Source organism: Stegostoma tigrinum, chromosome 1, assembly GCF_030684315.1.
Source record: "Stegostoma tigrinum isolate sSteTig4 chromosome 1, sSteTig4.hap1, whole genome shotgun sequence".
Taxonomy (NCBI): Eukaryota; Metazoa; Chordata; class Chondrichthyes; order Orectolobiformes; family Stegostomatidae; genus Stegostoma; species Stegostoma tigrinum.
In genome coordinates this window covers 129,182,363-129,208,683 of record NC_081354.1, presented here as the reverse complement: position 1 = coordinate 129,208,683, position 26,321 = coordinate 129,182,363, and the positions used below count along the sequence as shown (strand labels likewise).

At 40.2% G+C, this 26,321-nt stretch overlaps 1 long non-coding RNA gene across 2 annotated transcripts in view; it reads left to right on the top strand.

Annotated features, from left to right (window-relative positions):
- The window catches only part of LOC125457062 (uncharacterized), a 184,808-nt gene extending 159,238 nt beyond the window's left edge, over positions 1 to 25,570 (top strand). For both annotated transcript variants that reach the window (XR_007248558.2, XR_009446154.1), the window contains one exon: positions 23,201 to 25,570. This is a non-coding gene — a long non-coding RNA (uncharacterized LOC125457062). The remainder of the gene's footprint in view (positions 1 to 23,200) is intronic.
- Positions 25,571 to 26,321: the final 751 nt, after the last annotated feature.

Genomic DNA, 26,321 nt, shown 5'->3' with positions numbered 1-26,321 from the left:
GAATAATTATGCAAGTGAACTCAGGCCAGATTTAGCATGTGTAGTTGCAGTGCCAATCAAGCTATCATTTTAATTTCTGTATCAAGGTCAGGTTGTTGCTGAAATGTGGCTGCATCTTCATGCTGCAGACTGCAATGCTGAAACAAGGGATGATATCATGCATTACCTCATATCCACATCATGCAGCATACCTTCAATTCAATAGTTATTAGTGTGTTCAGTGATGGACTGCTCTGTCATCTAACTGCAAACTCATATTGGAGATAAAGTTTCCTTTCGCTTCATTTTTATTTAACATTTCTTCATCCATTACTTCTTTAGCCAAAGCTAAAGTTAGTTTTATGCTGAAGTGCCTTTTGAGGATCACCCTCAACAACTTTTTTAACTCCTCTCATTTTCTTCAGGTAAGAGGGGTTGCCATGGGTAGCCGCAGGGATCCCAGTTATTCTTGCCTCTATGTGGGGTAATGGAACATTCCTTGTTCCAGTCTGTTTCTGGCCCCCACCCACAACTCTTTCTCCGATATGTCGATGATACAATCAGTTCTGCTTCCCTCTCTCATCTGGAATTCGAAAAGTTCATTGATTTTGCCTCCAATTTCCACCCTGCCCTCACTTTCACCTGGTCTATCTCTACCTTGTCATTTCCATTTCCATTTCTGGGGACAGACTGGCCACTGATATCCATTACAAACCCATTGACTCCTGCAGCTATCTGGACTATACATTTCTGAAGAAGGTTCCAGGTCCGAAACGTCAGCTTTCCTGCTCTTCTGTTGCTAGATGTGTTCATCTAGCTCTACATCTTGTTATCTCAGATTCTCCAGCATCTGCAGTTCCTACTATCTCTTATAAATCCTCACACCCTGCTTCCTGTAAAATCTCCATTTCATTCTCTCAGTTCTTCTGTCTCTGTTGTATATGTTTCAATGAGGCCACCTTCGACAAGGGAATCTCTGGAATGTGCACCCTCTTCCTCAACTGAGAATTCCCCAGCACCATTTTCGAAAAGGCCAACAATTGGGTCCGACTCACCTCCTGCGCTTCCGCCCTTATCTCTTCTCTTCAACCCCTCAACAGCAGAGGGTTCCCCTTGGCCTTACCTACCATCCCAATAGCGTCCACATCTGGAAGATCAGCAGATGCCATTTCTGCCACGTCCAGCGAGATGCCACCACCAGGCACATATTCCCTTCCCCTCCCTTTTCCGTCATCCGCTGTGGCCGTTCCCTCTGTAACTGGCAAAGGTGCAACAGCTGCCCTTTTACCTCCTCCCTCCCCAGTATCCAAGGGCCCAAACAGAACTTCCAGGTGAAGCAACACTTCACCTGCACTTGCAAGAATCTAGTCTACCGCATTCACTGCTCACAATGTGGTCTCTTCTACATTAGGGAAACAAAACGTAGATTGGGTGAATGCTTGGGAGAGCGCCTACGTTCTGCTCACAAAAATGGTCCTGAACTATCCGTTGCCTGCCACTTTAAAGCACCATCCCGTTCCCTGGCCAACATCTCTGTCTCTGGCTTGCTGCAGTGTTCCAGCGAAGCTCAACGAAAGCTGGAGGAACAATACCTCATTTTTAGCTTGGGGACCTTACAGCCCTCCAGACTCAATATCGAGTTCAACAATTTTAGGGTCTGAACTCTCCCATGTCCCAGCCCCATGCTCCACACGCCAGGCCTTGTTATCACATAGCTTGCCTTTACACATCACCTGTTGTTAGTCACTAACAGTCTACATTAACTATTCACCCTCCCAGCCTGATTGTTATCAACCCCTTTGTCTGTCCAACTGTTCTCCCTCTTTAGGCTCTACCCCATCATTTACTCGTGATCCCACCCGCTCCCTACTTTCTACATATAAACGGTCATTTTTCCAGCCACCATCAGTTCTGAGGAGGGGTCACCAGACATGAAATGTTAACACTGATTTTTTCTTCACAGACGCTACCAGACTTACTGAGCTTTTCCAGCAACTTTGTTTTTGTGCCTAATTTACAGCATCCATACTTCTTTCAGTTTTTATTTTAAAGTCTTAAACTAATCTCGTCCCACCTTCTTGCATTTTGCCCATATCCTACCACACCTTTCCTATTCATGTACTTATCCAAGTGTTTTTTTCAGTATTGTAACTGTACGCACATCCACCACCTTCATGGGAAATTCATTCCACACGCGAGCCATGTGAAAAATAATTGTCCCTCATGTCTTTTTATAAATGTTTCTCCTCTCACCTTTAAAGTAAGCTCCCAGTCTTGAAATCCCCAATCCTCAGGAAAAGACACCTGCCATTTGCCTTATCTGTACCCCTCATTGTTTTATAACCCTCTGTATAGTCACTCCCTCAACCTCCTACGCTACAGTGAAAATGTCCCAGCTAACCCAATCTCTCCTTATATGTTAAAGCCTCCATTCCTGGCAACATCCTGGTAAATCTTTTCTGAACCCTCTCTTGCTTAAAAAATATCCCTACTATAACAGGGTGACCAGAAGTGGGCACAATACTCCTGAAGTGTGAAAGAGATGATATCCTAGCAGTATTATCGCTGGACTATTAATCCAGAACCCCAGGTAATGATCTGGGACCTGGGTTTGAATCCTGCCACGGTGGATGGTGGAAGTCGAATTCAATAAGAATCTGGAATTAAGGGTCTACTGATGATCATGAATCCATTGCCAACTGTTGAAAAAACCCATCTGGTTCATTTATGTCCTTTAGGGCAGGAAACTGCCATCCTTACCTGGACTGGCTTACGTGTGACCCCCCAGACCCACAGTTGACTCTTAACTGGTCTCTGAGTATTAGGGATGGGTGATAAATGCTGACCTGGCCAGTGACACTTTACCCCGTGAATGAATTTTTAAAAAAGAGATGCCTTAATAACGTTCTGTACTACCTCAACATCACGCCTCAATTCCTTCACTCAAAGGTCTGAGCAATAAAGGCAAGGGTGCTAAATACCTTCTTAACCGCACAATCTACATGTGAAATAAACTTCAAAGAATTATGTACATGATGCCCAGAGGAATAAAGCTCATTTTCAGTGGTAATTAAGGCAGATGTTAGTGATTCAGTTGCCAGTTTTATATTCCACCTAATTCTTCTGTGAAATAACACAAAGGCCAGTGACCCTAACGTACCCCTTGGAGTTTATATCAGGAATAATTTGTATGATTATGAAAATGAGTTCATATTGTGGAATTGAATACTATTCAACAACTGTCTTTCGCCTTCACGTTATCATTATTTATTATCCTTACGTATTAAATACTACCGAATGTAAGAAACATAGATATTCCAGATTCTGATTTGTAAGGCAATGGTGAGACAGTTGGGAAAATATGGTAAGATTGGGAAAATGAGAACCTCAACATGGATTTTCCATGTAAGGCTTTAACTGTTGGGGTGAACAGGGATTGGAAAAAAAAGAAAGCAACATAAAGGTTTGTGGTTGGGGATCACATAAGTTAATGGCTGAGCCTGTGATTCACTCTGCAAAGCATGACCTGTGTTGCCTTTCATCCTCATCCAAATTGCAAAAACGTAATGTTAATGAGAAATGGCTACCAACAAACTTGCAATTGCATTAATTAAGCACTTTTACAGTGCAGGTTTTGGACAACTGAAAACATAGAACTCTGCATGTGAAATGCAGGCAGCAACCAACTATGTCAAATACAAGCAAATTTTACCATGTCATTTGTTATTACAAATTGATCATCTCTTTGAATTGGAAGTAATCTCAGGAATGTTAGAAATGTCACCTGTGTGCCACAATTCACAAAGCAATCTAAGGACTCACAGGCTGCACAAGGGAGTAGAGTTGATTTCCTCTCACCTTGAACTAGAAGTACTTGACAACATGCTCTGATACGCAATTTTTAATTAAATGAGGGCGGGGCTTTGGAAGTGGGAGACATGTTTACAGTAATCCTACTGCACTCATAATCTCCAACTATATTTGTGCAATGTGGCCTTTGCCATAAACATTAGGATAAGGTCCTTGGTGTCAAAAGCCCATATTGAGACATTCCATGGCCCTTCTTATTAAATCTTTCATTTCCCACAAAGACTATGGCTAACTATAATTAATGTGTGCTGCAAATACTGACTGCTCACATTACTAAGAACCTGTTTTGTTTCTGATTTCCCTCACATTGATTCATTGAAACATTGTCTAATGGATCTAGCCACAGCAGTGGTCATCTTCACTATTGCTGAGGTGCAACAAAGATGCAGAAAATTTGAGGAGGAACGTGTAAAGAATGTATCATTTTATTTTTTCTGTATCTTTGATTGTGGAAAATGAAAGAAATCTGATTTTCAACATCAGACTAAAGGTTCCTCTTCAGGTTTAAACAGTGAGCTCTCATTTCAGGTCCCTTTTTCCCTCGGGGAGACAGAGCAATGCTAGCAGGTAACTATAGGAAGTAGGTGCCACACACAAACCCTCAGAACCTTCCTGCCAGGACACTCCAGAAGTCTCCAGTTCTTTTCACTTCCCTTTTACCTGTGATGCTGAAGCCTGCAGAAATCCAAGCTGAGGACAGTGAGCCTGCGCCTGGGCAGGAAACTCTCGGTATGCCTCAGTATTCTAGGCCAAAACACTCCTATGAATGACCTTCCAAGACTTCAAGACCCACAGTGCCAAATGTAGAACAGTTGAGATGTCAGACTACACTCATTTGTTGAGGGACAGAAGTGAAAAAATCTTATAAAGGGAAAATGGGTGGCATGTGTGAGGCAGCATTGTGGGGTTACTTGTGCCTATGTAAACATGCTTTTTGGATTCATGGTCATCATGTCAGCACTTTCACTTTTAAAATGTGTTTTTGTTTCTGTCAAGTGGATGGTGGTTAAGTCACACCCATTTCAAAGATAAGGGGCCACTTCAGACATCCCAAGGAAGAAAGAAGTCGTAATGGCCAAGCATTGCTCATCTCTCATGAGTAACTGACTCCTTGTGTGTATATAGATCCTTGAATTATGACATTGATGACCTTAGCCAAACTGTTGTACTTTCATTTGGACAGTACTGAGGCTGAAAGCAATGTGCCCCATTGCCAACATACAAAGTTTGTAAAACAGCAAAAACTCCCACTCCATCAACATGAATTTTATGTGTCTATAGATGCCAGACTGTGGAAGTCTATGCCAGATATGCTGGGAGCTGCTTGATGCATACTTACAAGAAAACTCATCGAGCTTTCTCAGAGTACAACAGGATCTTGATCAGATGGGTCAATGGGCCGATGTGCGTGGCAGATGGATTTTAATTTAGACAAATGTGAGGTGCTGCATTTTGATGAGGCAAACCAGGGCTGGACTTATACAGTTAATGGTAGGGACCTGGGGAGTGTTGCTGAATAGAGTGTTGCTGACCTTGGGGTAGAGGTGCGTAGTTCATTGAAAGTGGAGTCATAGGTAGACAGGCTGAAGAAGATGTTTGGCATGCTTGCCTTTTTTGGTCGGTGTATTGATTATTGGAGTTGGGATGTCATGTTGTGGCTGTATAGGACATTGGTGAGGCCACATTTAGAATACTGTGAACAATTCCGGTCTCATGCCAAAGGAAAGATGTTGTTAAACTTGAAAGCGTTCAGAAGAGATTTCAATGAATATTACTGGGACTGGAAGATTTCAGCTCTAGGGAGAGGCTGAATAGGCTGGGGTTCTTTTTTTCCCTGAAGCATTGGAGGCTGAGGGGATGACCTTATAGGGGTTCATAAAATCATAAGGGGCATGGATAGACTAAATAGACAAGGCCTTTTTCTCAGGGTAGGGGAGTCCAAAACGAGAGGGCATAGGTTTAAGGTGAGAGGGGAAAGATTGAAAAAGGAATAGAAGTTTGAAAGAACTGCAGGTGCTGGAAATCAGAAACAAAAACAGAAATTGCTGGAAAACATCAGCAGTTGACCATTCATGGACCTAACACTTTAACATTGATTTCTGTCCACAGATGCTGCCAGACCTGCTGAGATTTTTCCAGAAAGGTTTAAGGGGGACGTGAGAGGCAACTTTTTCACAAAGAGGGTGGTGGTGCATAGAACGAGCTATCAGATGAGGTAGTGGAGGCAGGTACAATGAGAACATTTGAAAGGCATCTGGAGGGCTACATGAATAGGAAGGGTGTAGAGGGATATGGACCAAATACTGGCAAATGGGACGAGACCAGTTTATGATATCTGTTCAGCCTGACAATTTGGACTGAAGGATTTGTTTCTGATCTGTATGACGCTAAGTCGTGTAGACTCTAAAGTCTTTTACCATTTTCCTCTGCCTCCTTAGTGGATCTTCACTTGCTGCTATCCTTCTGATTGCCGTTGAAGGTTACTATTCTTGCTGATGAAGTTTTTTTATTCATTTGTGGGACATGGTACTGCTGGCTGACCAGCAATTATTGCCTATCCCTAGTTACCTTCAAACTGAATAGCTTGCTCAACAATTTCGGAGGACGGTTGAGAATCAACCACATTACTGTGGCTCTGAGGGCAGCCAATTTCCTTCCCTAAAGGACTTGTGTGAGCTGCTTGTATTTCTTTTTGCTGGCAATTGGCAATGACTTCATGGTCATCAGTAGATTCTTAATCCCAGAAGTTGAGGCTGGTAGCCTCTAGGTAATGAAACTAAGAGCCATGAGATTTGTCTGTAGAAGTGTGAGCTATGTTTATGACCCTGCACACAAAGCAACCTGGCAGAATCATACAAGTTGCAAGTATCTCTGATCTCCGAAGTGATGTTTCAAAGTGGTGTGTGACTTAATGTAAGATGACGATATAGTGAGACCGGAGGTTTGCTGAATCCCATTTATGCAGACAAAGGGTAGAGGACGATGACCTTCATGAAGCGTGCTGGAATGTTGTGATGGAGACTAAATTCGATGAGGGCGCAGGGAAGCTATTCAGACTGTTATGTCAAGAATTGACAACATCTAGTTTTTGGAGGAAGGAGAAAAGAGTTGGAAGCTCCATAGAAATTTGATGATTTGGACTATAAATTAGATGCAAATAGATGGAAATAATGTAGTGCCCACTCAATAATAATATTCTAAATATCAACATTCTGAAGTTTGACAGGAAATTAGAAACTATTTCCTTACTGTCAAATTTCTGATTATGTTCTTTTTCACTATACTTTCTCACAATTGCCCACATGTTCAAGGGAACAGATAATTTTGCCTCATAGAAATTTATGACACAGAAGAACATCATTTCAACCACTGTGCCTACGTTGGCTCATTGAAAAAGTGGTCATGCTTGGTGTCACCCCCACAATTTCGTCCATAACCATATTATTTCTTCATCCTCAAGATCCTGTTGAACTCTCTTTCCAATTATTTATTAGCACACTAAAACAGTAATTTGTTTAAAGTTATTGAAAAGAAGAGATTTATTATACCGTAAGAAAATTAACATAAATATCATCAGCTTTGATTTATTATCGTAAGTAGCAATGCAAACATAACTTTTTATTTTGCACAGTAAATACTATTCACAGTGCCACATGAAACGTTTCCTCCAGGAGCCATATTCAGATATGTTACAGTTAGCAGAGGAACAATGCATGGTTTTGTTTTTAATTGTGAAGTTGAATTGATGCATATAAGAAAGAAGTAAATTATAAAGAGTTTGAATAAGATGCTGTTATGAATACACTTGCAACATGCGGCAATAAATGACACCAATTGTAAAATGTCCCTGAGAAAGTGAGCATTCCAGAGATGCATTACTGCAATTGTACATTAACATGAACATAAATGCAGCAGGCACAGTGATAATTCAGGCACTTCATGTAATCACTGGTGAGCTGGAAAGAAAAGTTCAGCCTATTCATATTATTTTTAATGGATGAAAAAAAAGAGAGGAAAATAAATCAGTTATCTCATTGAGGACTGAATCTCTACAGCAAATGTTTTTAGTTCTCCTCAAAGGTGTGGGTTTATGCTGGCAGATGGCTCCTCAAGAGCTTCATCCCAGAGCTCTTTTCATATCAGCCTTGATAGCCAGCTATTTGAATACAGAAGACTGTTATTGTCATATGTAATGAAATGTGCAACATCCATAACCCTGCCACCAATTCTTGGATAGGATGAGCCAAATGGATACCCTTGTTAATTTTTCCTTGTATTGGCCAAAAAAGAAGTAACGAGCTTGCATTTTTGTAAGACCTACAAATTATTCCAAAGCAATTTTGATATGTAGTCATTGCTCAAGTGTAGAAAATGGAGCAACCGATTTGAACACAAACAGCAATGACTGGATTATTTGTTTTAGTGGTGTTAATTGAGGGTTAGACATTGGTCAGGACACCAGGAAGAACTTCTACGATCTTCATCAAAATAGTTATTGGATTTTCTACATCCACCTAAGAGGACAGATAATATCTCTATTTTAGAGAATTGTATCCATTTAAGCCAAAAGGAGGTGTTAAGCACAACACAAGATCACTCAATACTGCACACAAGGTTCAGCCCACCCGATGTAGTCAAGTATATAAGATGGGACATTAAACCTCCCAACTTTGAGTTGGGGTGCAATTGTTATCAATTGCGCTATTGTTATCAACTGATGCATAGAAATCAAATATCACGACAACCATGAGAGTTTAGGGACAACCAATTTATTAATCATAAGAACATCTTTCAATCCAGTCCACTTTGGATGTTAAACTGACTGGTCTTTAGTTATCATAGAATCATCGAATCCCTACAGTGTGGAAACAGGCCCTTCAGCCCAACAAGTCCATACCGCACCGCAGAGCTTCCCACCCAGACCTATCCCCCTATAACCCACCTAATCTATACATCCATGAACACTACGGGCAATTTAGCATCGCCAACTACTTAGCCTGCACATCTTTGGACAGTGGGAGGAAACCAGAGCACCGGGAGGAAATCCACACAGACATGGGACAAATGTGCAAACTAACCTTGACATTTTTTTTAACAAGGTGTAATGCCTGCAATTTCCTGGTGCTCTGGCAATACCTCAGAGTCTAAGAAAGACCAGAAAACTATGACTAGTGATTCCCCAATTTTCATTTTCACTTCCCTCAGTATCTTTAGATGCATTTCAACCAGTCCTTATAAATTTTTAGTGCAGGCAGCCTATCTAGTACATCCTTGTTATCAATGATAAACTTTTCAAGGGTCTGAATCACATATTTTTTCACCTTTAGCTTTGGTAAAGACAAATGCAAAGACTTAATTGAATATCTTAGACATACCTCCTGCCTCTATATGTAAATCCACTCTTTGGTTCCTTATTGACCTCACTCCTCCTTTTATTATCCCTTTCATATTCATATGTCTAGAGAAGACTGTTGAGTTTTCTTTTATATTATCTGGTAGTCTCTTTTCATACTTGCTGTTTGCTTTTCTTATATGTCTTTGCCATTCTTCCAGCATAAGCCTTTTCTATTCAACCTTGTTCCCGATTCTATTGTCACCCGCTATCTGTCACAAGTGAATATTTTATTCTTCATCATAATCCCTAACTCTATTGTCATTTGGAGGGTGCTGCATTCTTTTGCTCTGTGTTTCCTTTCTTTGTGGGATTATACCCTTTTTGGTGAACTATCTCTTCTCTAATGCAAGATAATGAAATGTGAGGCTGGATGAACACAGCAGGCCCAGCAGCATCTCAGAAGCACAAAAGCTGACGTTTCGGGCCCAGACCCTTCATCAGAGAGGGGGATGGGGTGAGGGTTCTGGAATAAATAGGGAGAGAGGGGGAGGCAGACCGAAGATGGAGAGAAAAGAAGATAGGTGGGGAGGTAGGGAGGGGATAGGTCAGTCCAGGGAAGACGGACAGGTCAAGGAGGTGGGATGAGGTTAGTAGGTAGGAGATGGAGGTGCGGCTTGGAGTGGGAGGAAGGGATGGGTGAGAGGAAGAACAGGTTAGGGAGGCAGAGACAGGTTGGACTGGTTTTGGGATGCAGTGGGTGGAGGGGAAGAGATGGGCTGGTTGTGTGGTGCAGTGGGGGGAGGGGACGAACTGGGCTGGTTTTGGGATGCAGTGGGGGAAGGGGAGATTTTGAAGCTGGTGAAGTCCACATTGATACCATTGGGCTGCACATTTATACAAATACTGTTCTACCTGTCACTTGTTGATTGTGATTAATCTGGATCAGTTCTATTCTCACTCCATTCATTTTGTTTTCACCCAGTTAATTCTGCTTACTGAGGATTGCTTCTTGAGCTTTTCCATAGCCAATCTAAACCCTTTCATATAATGGCACTGTGGCTCAGTGATTTATTCAGAGTGACATTGGACAATGCGTGCTTACGTGCCAGCAAGATTAACTTCATTTGACCATAAGAAACAGAAACAGGAGCATGCAATTCAGCCCCTTGACCAGCTCTATCATTCAATCGGATCATAGTCGATCCAACGTTCCTTTTATCCACTTTCCAGTGTTTTCCTAGGACCCTTGATTCTCCTATTGATCAAGATTCTACCTATCTTAGCTTGAACAAAAGCCTCAACAAGAACTCTACCCCTCATAGCTTTGTGTGGCAACGAGCTCCAAAGAATTTTGAGAAAAGAAATTCCTCCTCACTTCAGTCTTAAATTGGCACCCCTTTATTCTGAGGCTATGCTCTCTGGTCCTAGACTTCGAAGGGTCTAGGCCTGAAATGTCAGCTTTTGTGCTCCTGAGATGCTGCTTGGCCTGCTGTGTTAATCTAGCTCCACACTTTGTTGTATTGGATTCTCCAGCATCTGCAGTTCCCATTATCCCAGTGAAGGGAAATATCTTTTTAGTATTTACCCTGAAAACCCCTTAAGAATCCTATAGGTTTCAATGAGATCCCCTCTCAGTCTTCAAGACTGCAGAGAGTAGAGTTCCAAATTGTTTAGTTTGAGCTCCTAAGACAATCCCTCAATACGGGTAATCATCCTTAGTGAACCTTCTCCGAACTGTCTCTAATGAAATAATATTTTTCCTTATCTAAATGGATAAAAACTACTCACAGTACTCCAAATATGATCTCATCAGCACATTGTACGTTTGAAGTAAGTCTTCTAACATTCCAACTTCCTTCCTGATTACCTGCTGTACGTGTGTGCTGGCTTTCTTTGTTTCATCCACAAGTACACCCAAATTCCTTTGATTTGCAGATCCCTGCAGTTTTTTTTCCTCATAGAACAGAATAATAGAATCCCTAAAGTATGGAAAGTGGCTATTTGGCCCATCAAGTCTGCACCAACCATCCAACCCAGACCCAGCCCCTACCCTATCTCTGTAACCTCATATTTACCATGACCAAACCACCCAGTTGACACATCCCTGGACACGACAGATAATTTAGCATGGCCAATCCACCTAACCTGCACATCTTTGGACAGTGGGAGGAAGCCCGACAGAAACCATGCAGCTTTGGCAAGAACATGCAAATTCCAAACAGTCACCGAAGGCTGCAACTGAACCTGAATCCCTGCCGCTGTGAAACAGCGCTGCTAACCATCTTACTCATAATGGTTTAAAAAATAAAATATCCTGAAAATTCTGGCAAGTTAATCATCAAACCCCTTCATTACAGAAAAGCCAAAACCCACAAGTCTGTAGTTCAAAATCCAAATATGACATTAATGATATATATATTTCTTTTTAAATCACACATCTTATATTACATCTCAATGGACTATCATACAGTCAAGCCTAATTCTTTGTGCAACATTTCCAGTTAATGTACTGGATCTCCTCACTGTATTATTCAATCTATCAGTTCTTTGTGATGGTTATTGAAGTCCCCTAATCTGAGTACATTGTATGTCTTTATTGCCCTCAGCTCCTCTCAAGTGATGCTGTATCTTCTACATCCATCCTGCTGGTGGGACAGGATATGAACAATAATAACGATGGTGGAGCCTGATGCATTTGCTGTAGGGTATACTTTGGTGAATTTGTTTTATTTGTCAGGGAATGTTATTTCTGTAACTCGGCCAGAATTCTTTGCCCATCCCGTTATGCTGTTAGGAATATGGCCATAAGCTGCAGTTGGTGATGTTCCTGTGTTCCCTTGTCCCTCCAGTTGGAAGTGTGGTGTGTTTCGAAGGTGCTGTCTAAGTATTTTTGGTGAATTTTTGCAACGCATCGTTGAGATAGTATGCACTTCTGCTACTGAAGTTCAGTGATGGAGGGACTGAATGGTTCTGGATGTGATGTCAAGCAAGCGGACTGCTTTGCCCTGGATGGTGTCAAACTTCTTTCGTGTTGTTGGAACCGCGCCCATCCAGACAAATCAAGATTATTCCATCACACTCCTGACTTGTGCCTTGTAGATGGTGTACAGGCTTTGGCAGTCAGGAAGTGTAGAGTTTGGTTTGCCAACAGTAATTTGCTGATTTTAGGTAGTTCAAATCACCCCCAGATCCCTGGTTCTAGGCACTGGACTTATTATAGGAAATATGAAATAAAGAAGGCAGGAGACAGGTATTTCAGGGTAAAAGAAGCTCTGTGTTTACTTACAATAAGTGTGTCTAATGTAAGAAACACAGGTAAATGTAATAAGGAGTGAAATTAACACTATCAATTATACACAGCATGGTAATATTATTAATTATACTAGTAGCTAGATTCAACACGATTACAATTTAAAATGAGAGCTTTAATCACAGAAACTTTAATCAGGCTTTGTACCCTTGGAGTCCCTGCAGTGTCACCACCCGTCTTCCCCTGCCTGCTACTAGGTTGGAAACTTTGGTGTCTTTGGAGTTTAAGCTCACCACTGAGGAAGATGTAATTTTAAAGTGCATCCAGTTGCTGGAGTTCTTGCAGTCAGTTCTCTTGTTTTGGAACAGGCGCAGGTATGGAAGCTCTTGTTTGGATAATGTTTGGTTCGCCTCCCCCGTCTCTGATGTTATTTGCTGAGCTATGCCCTTGGTTGTCTTCCTGATTCAGCTTCTCTGTTCATTCTCTGTGGTTCTTGGTTCTGAAGCCTGTGAGGAAGATCTTTCTGCAGAAGCTTATTGTTGAGAAAGGCTCTCTCTTCGTGTCAGAGCAGGGCTAACAGTTATACAGACTGTGTGACCCATTATCTCACCTCAAATCTGTGTTGTCCATTGTGTTCCTGGTGTTTCTTTCTGAAGTCAATTGGTCTCCCAATGGTTAGAGCATGTGTTAATAGACTTTGATTGAAGTTGAATGTCCAGTGTCTCTGCAAGCTCTATACTGTCTGTACTGGGTAGCCCAAAGTGTAAAGTTAATGTCAGTCTGGAATGTTAGGTTAGGCTGATTGTTCTCTTAGAGTGTATTGGACTTCCAGAGTAAATTGGACTTCCAGACTGAACAATAGTTCCAGACTGAAAACATTCTGGCTTACATGAGTTTGTTGCAGCCTGAGCTCAGGATTTTACCCAGTGGGGGACTCAATTACTAGGGGTCATGAGTTCAAAGTGAGAGGAGGAAAGTTTAAGGGAGATATGCATGGAAAGCTCTTTACACAGAGGGTGGTGGGTGCCTGGAATGCGTTGCCAGTGGAGGTGGTAGACGCAGACACGTTAGCGTCTTTTAAGATATATCTGGATGGGTACATTGATGGGCGTGGAGCAAATGGACACAGACCCTTAGAAAATAGATGACAGGTTAGACAGAGGATCTCGATTGGCACAGGCATGGAGGGCCGAAGGGCCTGTTGCTGTGCTGTAATTTTCTTTGTTCTTTGCTCTTTGTTTCTGGACATTGATGAAGTTCAAGGTCTTGTGCAGTACTTTAGACGATGGGGATTTTTGCTCAATCCTACAGAAGTGAATTACTCATGTAGGATTCTTAAGCTGCTCTTGTAGATATAGTATTTAAATGGTTTGTCAAGTTTGGGTTTTATTCAATGCTACCTCCAGGATATTGTTCTTTAAAGATTAGAAGGCCAACCTGGAAATGATAGAACATAGAACAGAGAACATATATACGTGCAGCACAGTACAGGCCCTTTGGCCCACAATGTTGTGCCATGGAATAATCCTAATCCAAAAACAAAATAACCTAACCTACATTCCTCTCAATTCACTGCTGCCCATGTGCATGCCCAGCAGTCACTTAAATGTCACTAATGACTCCGCTTCCGCGACTACCACTGGTAAACTATTCCATGTGCTCACAACTCTCTGGGTGAAGAACCTCCCTCTGACGTCTCCTCTATACCTTCCTCCTAACACCTTAAAACTATGGCCCCTCGTGACAGTCAATCCTGCCCTGGGGAAAAGTCTCTGGCTATCGACTCTATCCATGCCTCTTATTACCTTGTATACCTCATTCCCACTAAGATTTTGACTGTTGAAAGCAATTCCAATTCTATAATGGAACAAGGGCTTACTGTCAGGAATTCATCTGCTGTAGTGCCTGGGTGGCTGAAAATACTTCTTGCTCCATGAACCCCTTCACATTTAAATTGGAATCTTCTGCTTCGAAAGCTTGGATGAGGGAAGGGCACTTACGAAGGCAGAGTGATGCTACACCCAAACTTGATTGCTTATTCACATCCACAGAACTAAATTCAGTGTTTGAAGGACAATTGTTGATGTTTCTGCCCCATCAGCGATCAAGACCATGAAAAAACCTATTAAGGGCCTCTGGTAACCACCACTGAAATGAAAACCAAAAGAACTGTGGAGGCTGTAAATCATGAACAGAAACAAAGTTGCTGGAAAAGCTCAGCAGGTCTGGCAGCATCTGTGGAGGAGAAAACAGAGTTAATGTTTCGGGTCCGGTGACCCTTCCTTAGAACTATCCTGAGGAAGGGTTACTGAACCCAAAACGTTAACTCTGTTTTCTCCTTCACAGATACTGCTCGACCTGCTGAGCCTCGCCAGCAACTTTGTTTTTCTTACCACTGAGATGAAGTCAGCTGCAAGCAGGACTATTACAGTTTAGCTTGCCTGACAAGTCAGCCTATTTGGACAGCTTTTCAGCTGGAGGTGGGACCGCTCAACAAACAGCAATCAGTACATTATTAAGGGATTGGCATAGGCTGGGGAGGATGTTCACTAGCAGTGAATCCCCCTGTGCTTGCTTCTAAAACTTCTTGTACTCATTCCCTCTTATTCTCAACCCCAGAACTTCTCTTTCCCCATAAATAACTCACCTTCCTCTGTTGTCCTCTGTGATCCTTGGTGGTCTGCCAGAACCACCTACAACCTCCTCTGTGGTGCTTTTGAGCACAAAATGCAGCCAGCCTATAATTGTCTGCTAGTTCCCGCTGAGTGAGATGTGCACTCCTGGCATCTTAATTCCAGGTGAAGGCCCAACAATGGCTTCATCAATGCCTGATTGGCATTAGATTTGATTCGCCTTCCTTGGAGGAGTCAGGGGCCTGTTGGCTGCCCAGTCAGTTTTCAGGACTTCTGCCATTTTAATAAAATTTCACCTACACAACCCAAACTGCTTATAAGAGGCATTTGGAGGTCAACAAAAAGTATTCGTACTCCTGGAACATGAAACCTAGTGAATCCAGATTATACTCTAAAGTACATCCTTGTCCACCAGAATTACAGTGCACAGCATGAAACCTTTAAATAACAACGAGGTGTTATTAACTGCAAATAATAAGTTACTATTTAAGCACAACAGCTTAGATGGAAAAATACACTTTGTTTCTTATTTATCACTATAGTGGCCTCAAGCAATATATCAAGAAGGCAGTGTCTCATCATGAGTTTATTGCATCACTAACACAATGCCAATATCATTGAAACATATATCAAGAGCACAAATTTTAATAACCGTCCTTTTTTTCATTTTGCATTGTTTGATAGCAAACTGCTCCATGGTAGGGGCTTGTGCTAACAAGATCAAATTGAATAACATACTGCTTCACTCTATTATCCCTGACTAGCATGTCTGATTAGGACATTCAGCACACTCGCCATTGTAAATGTGATTGATAAATGCTGAAGAGAATTTGTCAAAACAACATAGACTACACCCAGTGGGACATCAATATGCTCCATTTATTCACCAATTCAGTGCCTCTTGCATTGGTTTGTCACATAAAATTAAGACTAGCCACTAACCAGCTATGGAGACATCAGCCAGGCTGTGTTATATATGTATATTAGTCACATGTTTAACAATTTGGGCTGTCAAACTTGATTGGTGCAGTGACCTCTGGGGCAGGAGTTGAAATTTCCAGTGTGGCTGAGACAAGCTCAGCTGTTACAGTTCGCAGTCCATTTCCTCTCAGATCTGTGCACAGATGCACAGCCCTAAGCTATAATCTCTGGCCTCGTCCAAATGACAAACTGCACAGCATAGATTATTGCATTATATTAAGTACCACAAGTCTGTAAATTACTGTGATCTGCTGAGCAGCACAACAGTCTGTCTGCAGCCTACTTGGGATTTGGCATTGAGCACTTCTGCCAAAATGAAACTAGGCTTGTTTCTGACTAAATGTTAGATTCTAGTGTCAATAAGTTTACTCCCATTTGCTATTTCCACTAATTCCCAAGACACTGAAAGTACACTGTTGTGCTACATTACAAAATAATATTCTAAGTTTCTTTTTGATGATGTGAAAGAATGCCCTACATCATTAAATTCACTACAGTTGTTCATGTTGACCACCAGTAGGAGTAAACATTTCTGGCATTCTCAAAAAGTTTACATTGGCTCGTCTTGGCTCAAGGATCATATTAGAATCATGTATAACAAGAAAACATTGAATAAACATTATGATTTAAAAAAAATCTTTTATTCCCTTTTATAAAATTCCTTTCGCATAACAGCAGCTAGTAACCGATAGCTGTTCTGCTTGAAATGTTAAATAAACACCGAAAGAACTGCGGAGATGCTGTAAATCAGGAACAAAAACAGAAGTTGCTGGAATAGTTCAGCAGGTCTGGCAGCATCTGTGAAGAAAAAATCAGAGTTAACGTTTTGGGTCCGTTCTGAGGAAGGTGCACCATACCCAAAAAGTTAACTCTGATTTTTTCTTCACAGATGCTGCCAAACCTGCTGAGCTTTTCCAGCAACTTCTGTTGTTCTTCCTGCTTGAAATGTTGTTTGAAAAAATAAAAGTAAAAAATAAAATGTGTCTTGCATGCCGGTAATGCCATGTAGGAGATATAACAAGTTAAATGTGACTGTGATGATGAGATCAAACCAGTTTTCAATTGTTACAAATTTAAACTTACATGATAAACTTCAGAAATAAATTATATTTAAACAGAGGCAAAAAGGTCAAGCTGCATATTTTTGCTTTTAATTTTATTGGTTTATCAAAATAGCCTTTGATGGCAGCTCACTGTCCACAAATCCACTCGTAGTGCAATTTGTGTTACACTATCCCATTAATCCCATATAATTCCCAAATGATGCTGTACTGTCTTATGCTTCTTGTAACAGTATACTCCAATTTGACAACAACAGAACACCAGAATTTTCAACAATCAGGAAACAGCTTGACAAAATGACTTCTCTATATAACTCAGAATTACAGAATCACAGAATTATTATGGTCCATCATGCTACATTGGTTCTATTTGTTAGTTTGATTCTGCTAACCAGTGCCAGTCTCTCAGTTCCTTTCTTCTCAAAAATGCAACGGATTGTCTTTTAATGTCACTAATTCTTGAAACCAGAGGGTAGTTGGTTTCAATGGAATCACACAGCACAGAGGGATGGCATTGCATCTGATCATCTCTATGAACAAGCTAGTCAATTGGTTCCGCACCCACGCTCTTTATCCACAGCCCTGAAAAATATTTCACTTCAAATAATTACCCAATGCTTCATTGAAAATCTCTATTGAAGTGACACCCAATTCAGACAGTCCATTCTAGAACATAATAATTGGTGAAAAATATGAACATATATATTGTTCGTATTTTACCAGTATGCTGGATATTTAACACTTTTCATGCTATGAGAAACAGTTTATTAAATGATTAATGTTTGATTATTATAATTCTTCGCTCACTTTTACAGTTACATTGAAGCATACTTGCTTTTGATTTTGTTTAAGCAAGCATAAATTAATATGTGTAATTCCGTACATAGATAACACCAAAGCTTAATGACAACGGACTTTATAAAATTAATTTGGTGGGATGTGGGTATCACTGGCTGGCCAGCATTTATTGGCCACCCCTAGAATTATTTTTATTCTCGACCACAGGAATAAAGTTTATCAATGATAATCCTCCACTAGGAAAATGACACTAAGGGCAAATCTACCTCAAACAAATCTTGAACACATGCTTGGAAGGGTTTCCAGCTCAACTGCACAGATCTGAATCCAAACATATAAAGGCTGTTCAATGGCCTGTTTATGATGCACATTGTGTGGTTGGCCTTTTTCTTCTTCATTTTCCACACAAGTTCTTAGACAAAGATTGGTACGGCAGTTGGAGCTAATTAACAACAGTAATGCAATTTCCCTGAGCTTTCCCTAATCTCACCTCGAAAGAATTACAAGAGATTGAGAAAATGCAGCAAGAATTCTGGGCATTTTTAAAATTAATTTTCCACAGCATTGCAGATAGAATTCAAGTGCATTTTCAGGAGAAGGCATGTTAGAAAGTTTGGAATGTTGATGGAGGATGTGTAAGCATATTTCTGAAGAATCTCCAGTAAAGCCTTTAGCCATAATATTTTGATTTGATTTATTGTAGTCACATGGACCTAAGTGCAGTGAAAAGCTTTGTTTGCAAGCAGCGCAAGCAAGGGCATACAGATCATTGGGTGGTTAAACAGGGTGAGGCATACAGATTGCACTGATCATGAAGTGCATGAAACAAGATCAACATTATTTGAAGTTAGAAACTCCATTTCTCAGTCTAATAATGACAGGGAAGAAGCTGTTCTAGAACCTGTTGGTGCTTGTGTTCAAGCTTCTGTATCTCCTGTGTGAAGGAAAAGTTTGTAAGAGAGCATTACCAGAGTGGGAGGGGTCTTTGATGATGTTGGCAGACCTTCTGTGCCAATGTAAAATGTAAATGGAGCCCGTGGTTGGAAGGTTGGCTTCCATGATGGTCTGGGCTGTGTATACAACCTAGTGTCGTTTTTTTATGGTTTTGGGCAGAGCAATGTTGTACTAAGCTGTTATGCACCCGGATAGTATGCTTCCTGCAGTGCATCTGTAAATGTTGGTGAGGGTCCTTATGGACATGCTGTATTTTCTAAGCTGCCTGAGGAAGAAGAGGTGTTGTTGTACCTTCTGGACTGTCACATTTATGTGGGAATTCCAGGACAGTTTGTTGAATATGCATATGCCATAATGAGGTAATCAGGATCGGCTGAAGTACAGTCCAACATAACATTTAGCTTGGTATTCACAACTTGTAGTGAGGCCTGTTGGCAGAGGTCACAAATTGAGTTGTGCTTTCTCATTTTGAAAACTTAAAAAAAAGCTTTTCCCTGCTTTGGATTGGAACTTGAAACACTCTTCTCAGACCCAACCACATAAAGGGTCAATGTTCTAATTGCAGAGAATCCAGGCAGAACCAATTCCCTAAGGGAAAGATTCTAAGATCTCAGCATTTTGTTTATACTAGGGGTCATGCCAGACACAGTTTTTCCAAGGGAACAACAGTTTTAGGACTAAATCTCATGATTGCCATCATTCCACACCCGTTGTGGTGGTCAGTTTTTATGGAGATGTTCCATCATTCACTGTCCTTCAAACAAGTGTTAAACAAGAACCCATTGTAGATATTAGGTTCACTATGAAGTTTTTGAAACTATTTTTGTCATTTGATCTATCGTTGAAACTGGAAACTTTTCAGAAACGATATCTCTGACCAAAGCTCTGCTAGATGAACTATAGAAGAAACAATACTTTTTACTTGTGGTAATGTACTCCCCAGACTATTAATTCATTATTCCCAACTTTAGGCAGCATCTGGTCTGAGTGAATATATAGAACACGGAATGTAGAACGGTACAGCACAGGGACTGGCCCTTCGGCCGACAGTTTTGCGCTAAACATGATGCCAAATTAAACTAATCCCCTCTGCCTATCCTTGGTCCACATTCTTCCATTCTTGCATATTCATGTGCTTATCTAAAAGTCTCTTAAAGCCTCTATTGTATCTGCCTCCATCACGACCCCAGGAGCACGTTCCACACTCCTACCACTCTCAGTGTAAAAAAAACTTCTCACTGACATCCCCTTTGAACTTACCCTCTCTCATCTTAAATGCATGCCTGCAAGTTTTGGACATTTCAAACTGTTCTTGCACACAGTCGTCTAATGTCTTTCACAGGTTAATGTCTATAGATGCTGTGAGATGGAAATTGTGCAGTATAAGGTGCTATGCATGCTGTGAATAAGAATTAATCCATGTATTGAAACATGTTTTAGCTACGTACACTGTGCACTAGTAGTCTTGAAAGTTGGGCCTTAGATTTAGATTAGATTTGTGGGTCTACAAAAATATGCTGTACAATCTCATGAAGATTTCTTGCTGGCATGGGCAGGATAATGGCCTAATGGTGTTATCACCTGACTATTAGTCTAGAAAACCAGTTAATGTTCTTGGGACCTAGCTTCAAAACTTTCAATGGCAGATAGTAGAGTTTGAATTCAATTAGAAATCTGGAATTACATATCTGTGATGGCAATGAAACCATTGTTGATTGTCAGGGGAATAAAAAAGATATATTTGGTTCATTAATATCCTTTAGGAAAGGAAGCTGCTGTCCTTACCTGGATAATAAAATGTGAGGCTGGATGAACACAGCAGGCCCAGCAGCATCTCAGGGACACAAAAGCTGACGTTTCGGGCCTAGACCCTTCATCAGAGAGGGAGATGGGGTGAGGGTTCTGGAATAAATAGGGAGAGAGGGGGAGGCGGACCGAAGATGGAGAGATTTCAAAATCTCCCCTTCCCCCACCGTATCCCAAAACCAGCCCAGTTCGTCCCCTCCCCCCACTGCACCACACAACCAGCCCAGCTCTTCCCCTCCACCCACTGCATCCCAAAACCAGTCCAACCTGTCTCTGCCTCCCTAACCTGTTCTTCCTCTCACCCATCCCTTCCTCCCACCCCAAGCCGCACCTCCATCTCCTACCTACTAACCTCATCCCACCTCCTTGACCTGTCCGTCTTCCCTGGACTGACCTATCCCCTCCCTACCTCCCCACCTATACTCTCCTCTCCACCTATCTTCTTTTCTCTCCATCTTCGGTCCGCCTCCCCCTCTCTCCCTATTTATTCCAGAACCCTCACCCCATCCCCCTCTCTGATGAAGGGTCTAGGTCCGAAACGTCAGCTTTTGTGCTCCTGAGATGCTGCTGGGCCTGCTGTGTTCATCCAGCCTCACATTTTATTATCTTGGATTCTCCAGCATCTGCAGTTCCCATTATCACCTCTGCTGTCCTTACCTGGTTTGGCCTATATGAGTGGCTCCAGTTCCACAGCAATGTGCTTGACTCTTGACTGTCACCTGATCAATCAGGAATGGGCAATAAGTGCTAGCCTGGTCAGCAATATCCTCATACCATGGATAAATATAAAACAAAAACATCAATTACAGCAGCCCTAAGTTAAATTTCAATCTTAATGCCTATGGCCTTTTATGATTATGCAAACACATGAATTAGGAACTGAAGTAGGTCACTTGTCCCCTTGAGCCTGCTCTATCATTCAATAAGATCATGGCTGATTTGATTTTGTTTTGAATTCTACGTTCTCATCTACACACAAACACTTCAGATTCTTGTTCAGCCAAGAATCTACCTCTACCTTAAAAATGTTCAAAGATCTAACCTTAACCATTCTCTGAGACAGACAGTTCCAAAGTCACACAATCCTCTGGCAGAAAAAAAAATTCTCTTCTCCTCTGACGCCTAAAAGGGTGAACCTTAACTTTTAAACCATATCCTTTTGCTCCAGATTGATCCTTAAAATGAAACAATTCTTCCACATTCATTTTGTCAAGACTGTTCTTACAGACTCCATTTGAGCCAGTCTTCACTCTTCTAAACTCCAGTGGAAACAAGCCCAGTCTTTTCAATAAAAAGAACGAAAGAACTGCGGATGCTTTAAATCAGGAACAAAAACAAAGTTGCTGGAAAAGCCCATCAAGTCTGGCAGCATCAGTGAAGGAAAAACAGAGTTAATGTTTCAAGTCCAGTCACCCTTTCTCAGAACAGATGAAAACGGAATAGTTCTGTGGAAGGGTCACCGGACGTGAAACAATAACTCTGTTTTTTCCTTCACAGATGCTGCCAGACCTGCTGAGCTTTTCCAGCAACTTTGCTTTTGTTGCAAGTCTTTTCAATCTTTCCTCATAAGAAAATCTGATCATTCCAGGTATCAGCATAGAAAATTACCACAGAAAGCAGCTGAGGCCAAAACATTAAAAATGTTTTGAAGCACTTAGATGTAATTCTTTCGGCTAATGGGAGAAGGCAGGAACAGAGCTCTGAGTCGGATGACCACCATGATCTTATTGAATGACCAAGTAATATCGAAAGACTGAATGGCCTACTTCTGCTCCTATTTTCTATGTTTCTATATCAATCTAGTAAACCTTCTCTACCTGCCTCCAATGTATTTATATCCTTCCTGAAATAAGAGCAAAACTGTCCACAGCATTCAAGATGTTGTCTCACCAGTACCCTGTAGAGCTGAAGAATATCTTTGCATTTACGTTAAATTTCCTCTGAAATAAAGGGCAGCATTCTATTTGGCTTCTTAATTATTTTCTCCCCATCCAGCTGAAGGGCAATGTCCTTTTAAATTTCTTTTTATTGTTTATTGCTTGACAGTTGTAACAGCTGCTGCAGAATTCCAAGTGGGGAGGATCCAGTGATACTTGCCCCAATTACCACGAAAGAATTTTGCAAAGGAATCAAACAATAGAATTCAAAGTTAAATATTCGAATGGACACGAGACTGTTTTCATCGTCCACTCAGACCCTGTTGCAGTAAGAACAATGTCAGTGCCGATTAGGAACACACTGCCTCACTACCAATAATGTATGCTTTGCACCCATTTTGAGTCTGTGAAATGGGCATAAGGCATCAATTTATACTCCATGAGCATAATGGCACTTGGTTTCCCTTTCCATTTAATTGCTTCTTCATCTTCTCTTGAGGGTGATAAATCAAGCTGGGATATAGTGCTGATATTCATTTCGCTACTATTATTTTAAAGGGCAGTAATTGTTGGAAATGGTGAAATTTGTCTCAGGTATCATATTTGAATGAATTGAAATAATTCTGCTTTGAATTGATTTAAGTTTCCTTTTCCAGCTCAGTCAGCAGCAAAGTCAAGCATTACACTTCCTCCAAATCAAGACAAGCAAACGCAAACAGAGCGAAAGCTAGAAGTGTAACTCACCAGCCTCCTGGTCGAGAGTCTTTAAGTAATATTTTGAATAATGACATGTGTGTGTGGTTAGTATTCAGCAGGTTAACTATGCTACCTTCTCATCCCAAACAAAGTCTTTTACAAGACAAACATAATGACAGTACTGATTAATTAGCAGGCCTCAACCCCCAGCACTCAAGCATGATTTATTAAGACACGTCTCTAACATAAGGCATTGTGCTGGCGGGATTAATGTAACTGGGTTGAGGATCTCACTGGAACATTGCATTTATAGTACATAAAGTATTAACCCTCTGAGATCCCTTATCTCCTTCAGCTGACAGAATATCTATTGTATGAAAAACACATAAATATATGTGTTTCACCAAGTTACTTTCCAATAAATCAGGAGCACAGTTCTGTTCTAGAATTGTGACAGTTGTTAGGATGTTAAAAATGTATATGTTTGTAATTATGTACTAATTTTATAAGCACATTTAAGTCAGAGTGTTTCACAATGCCTTTCCCAAACTTAAACCTTATTTAACAATTACTTATTTTAACTGAAAAAAGAATCCTGAATTCACTGACACCATCGTCAAGATGTTGCCTCTCTTAATGGGTACCACCAATCCTGTTGTGTAGTGATAGAAAAATAATGAGTTGTGTGTTTTCATTACTCTAATCCCTCTTTGTGGATACAACATGAAATAATATTCGAATATATCAGTGCAGCACAATTACAACAGTTATTTTGCGAGCCTCTTTTTAAGCAGCTGTCCTAAATTTTGCAACATTGTGGCTGCAATCAAAGATTGATTTCAGTGTTTAGTATTTTCCAAACTGTTGCAGATTTTTTTTCCTGTGAAAGCTTCTACTATCTTTCACTTCTGCGAGGTGAATCTACTGAATCAAATTTATTGCTAGTTTAAAATCTCAAATATGAGAAATTTCAGGGCACCAGTCTTTAGATGCTAAGTTGACTAAGTTCCCTAGATGATTGTAGAATATGTCTCCAGGTATATTATAGGAGAACCAACTTTTTTAAGTTGACCAATATCAGCATTTAGAATCCTCATTAAGAATTTTGGGATATCGCTATCTAGATGTGAGCTTGTGAGCGTAAAAGTTTGGGACTACATTCTTTTATACTTGCTGATAAATATTTACTGTAAAACTAATTCTAGATTATTTTACATGGATGGCTACAGTGTCCTGTAATATATAGTACTTAAAGGCAATGACTTCACTTAAGCAGAAAGCAATTATTTTAGGAAGAGTAAATATTCAATGCTACATTCCCACAGTGAGTGTTGGCCTTATAGTCAATCAAATATAGCTATAATGTAACTATTCTACTTTAAAATTACATGCAATTTTAAAATCAAACTTTAAAACCCCCTTTTGATATTCAAATAAGGAAGATTTAAACAAAATTATGCTCAAACTCCAATGTAATTGTTTTAAAGTGTCTTTTTCTCAGCCTTCAAGGCTAAATGGTGATAAACCCAACTCTCTGTGTTCTGAGAATGTTGACCTATATCCCTGCATTTGTGTGCATCTATGTTTTATGCTAGCTTTTTAAGAACTGTAGTTTGCTGAACAGAATTTATGTTAACTGCAAGTAAATAATCTTATTATTTTTGTTTCATTTGTCTTTTTATGAATGTTCATAAATGAATTTATTGATGTTCAGTGTTCCTTGATCTGGATTTGGTCACAGTGTTTGGCTATTTTGCAACAGTAAATTTATGGCGCTCCCTTCTGCACAACATTTTCTCACTAACTTCTTAGTATATATTCAAATGATAAAAATACATGTAATTTTTGATATGATATGATACAATAGTGAGTAAGATATTCATATGTAATGATGGTTAATTTCAAATTACACCACAATACTGAAATTACTCAAAAGTTATGCAGAAGCTTTTTTATAGATGTTCATTCATACAGGAAGTGTAATGACTCTTTTGTTCGCCTCACTCCTTTATGCAGACCATAATGCATAGCAATTAATTAATTAGTAATCATTATAAGAATCTTGGCAAACCTGTATCTTGAAGTAGACAAGGAATCTGTGATATTATTGTTCTCATATTCCTGCTTTAGAACGCAATTTAAAACCTTTACTCACTATCCTTTATCTACTGCTAAATTTAATTTTATAATATGAATAATCACATTGAGCATAGCCAAATTCACACAGGTCATAGAGAGTATTTCTGTGTTTGTACCTGATTATTTTTCTTGTATATTTAGATAATACTAGTCTAAAATAATTTACTCCCTCTCCATTCCAAGTTTAGACTAATGCCTGTATGATTAAAAAATAAAGCAAAAAAGTAGCTGCATAGTACCGCTAGTGTGTTTATTTCTTCATTTGATCTTTACAAAGAAGTAAAAATTATAAAGGTACACAGCATCTAAAAGAGGAGACAGACCAACATTCAGGCTAAAGACCCTTAATCAGTTACCAATGATTCCCGTTCACTCCTTCAGATCTGAACAGAAATATTATTTTCTTTCTTTATTCCAGTTTTCAAATATTTTTATATTGTTATGATTTCTTGTTGCATTCCATCTCCTGTCATCTGCTGCAATTCTTCCTGTGGAGTGGCTCTTCTATTAAAATGCTTTTAAGTCTTATATAGGCTAGGCGACTTCTCACTCAAGGGTGAAGGACAGAATTTGATGAATAAATGGTTAATTTAAACCTGTTTTGAAGAAATCCACTTTTCAGCAATTTTTGAAGTTGCCATTTATTATATGAGAATCTAAGTAACTACCATACGTGTTCCTACACTATATGTAGATATTAAAAATCTGAACCAATCTCAAAATAATCAGGAACAGAATCAGAATTCTTATCTACTTCATTCGCTCCCTCCAGGTCCTCTGCCAGATCTGAGCACACAGCCTAGGCTGAACACTCCAGTGCAGCATTAAAGAGAGCGGCAATGCTAAGTTTTCCCATTTAGATCGATACGTAAGATGCCATGGCATTATTTGAAAACAAATTGAATTATTTTCCTTGTACCATGGTCAACATTTACCCTTCAA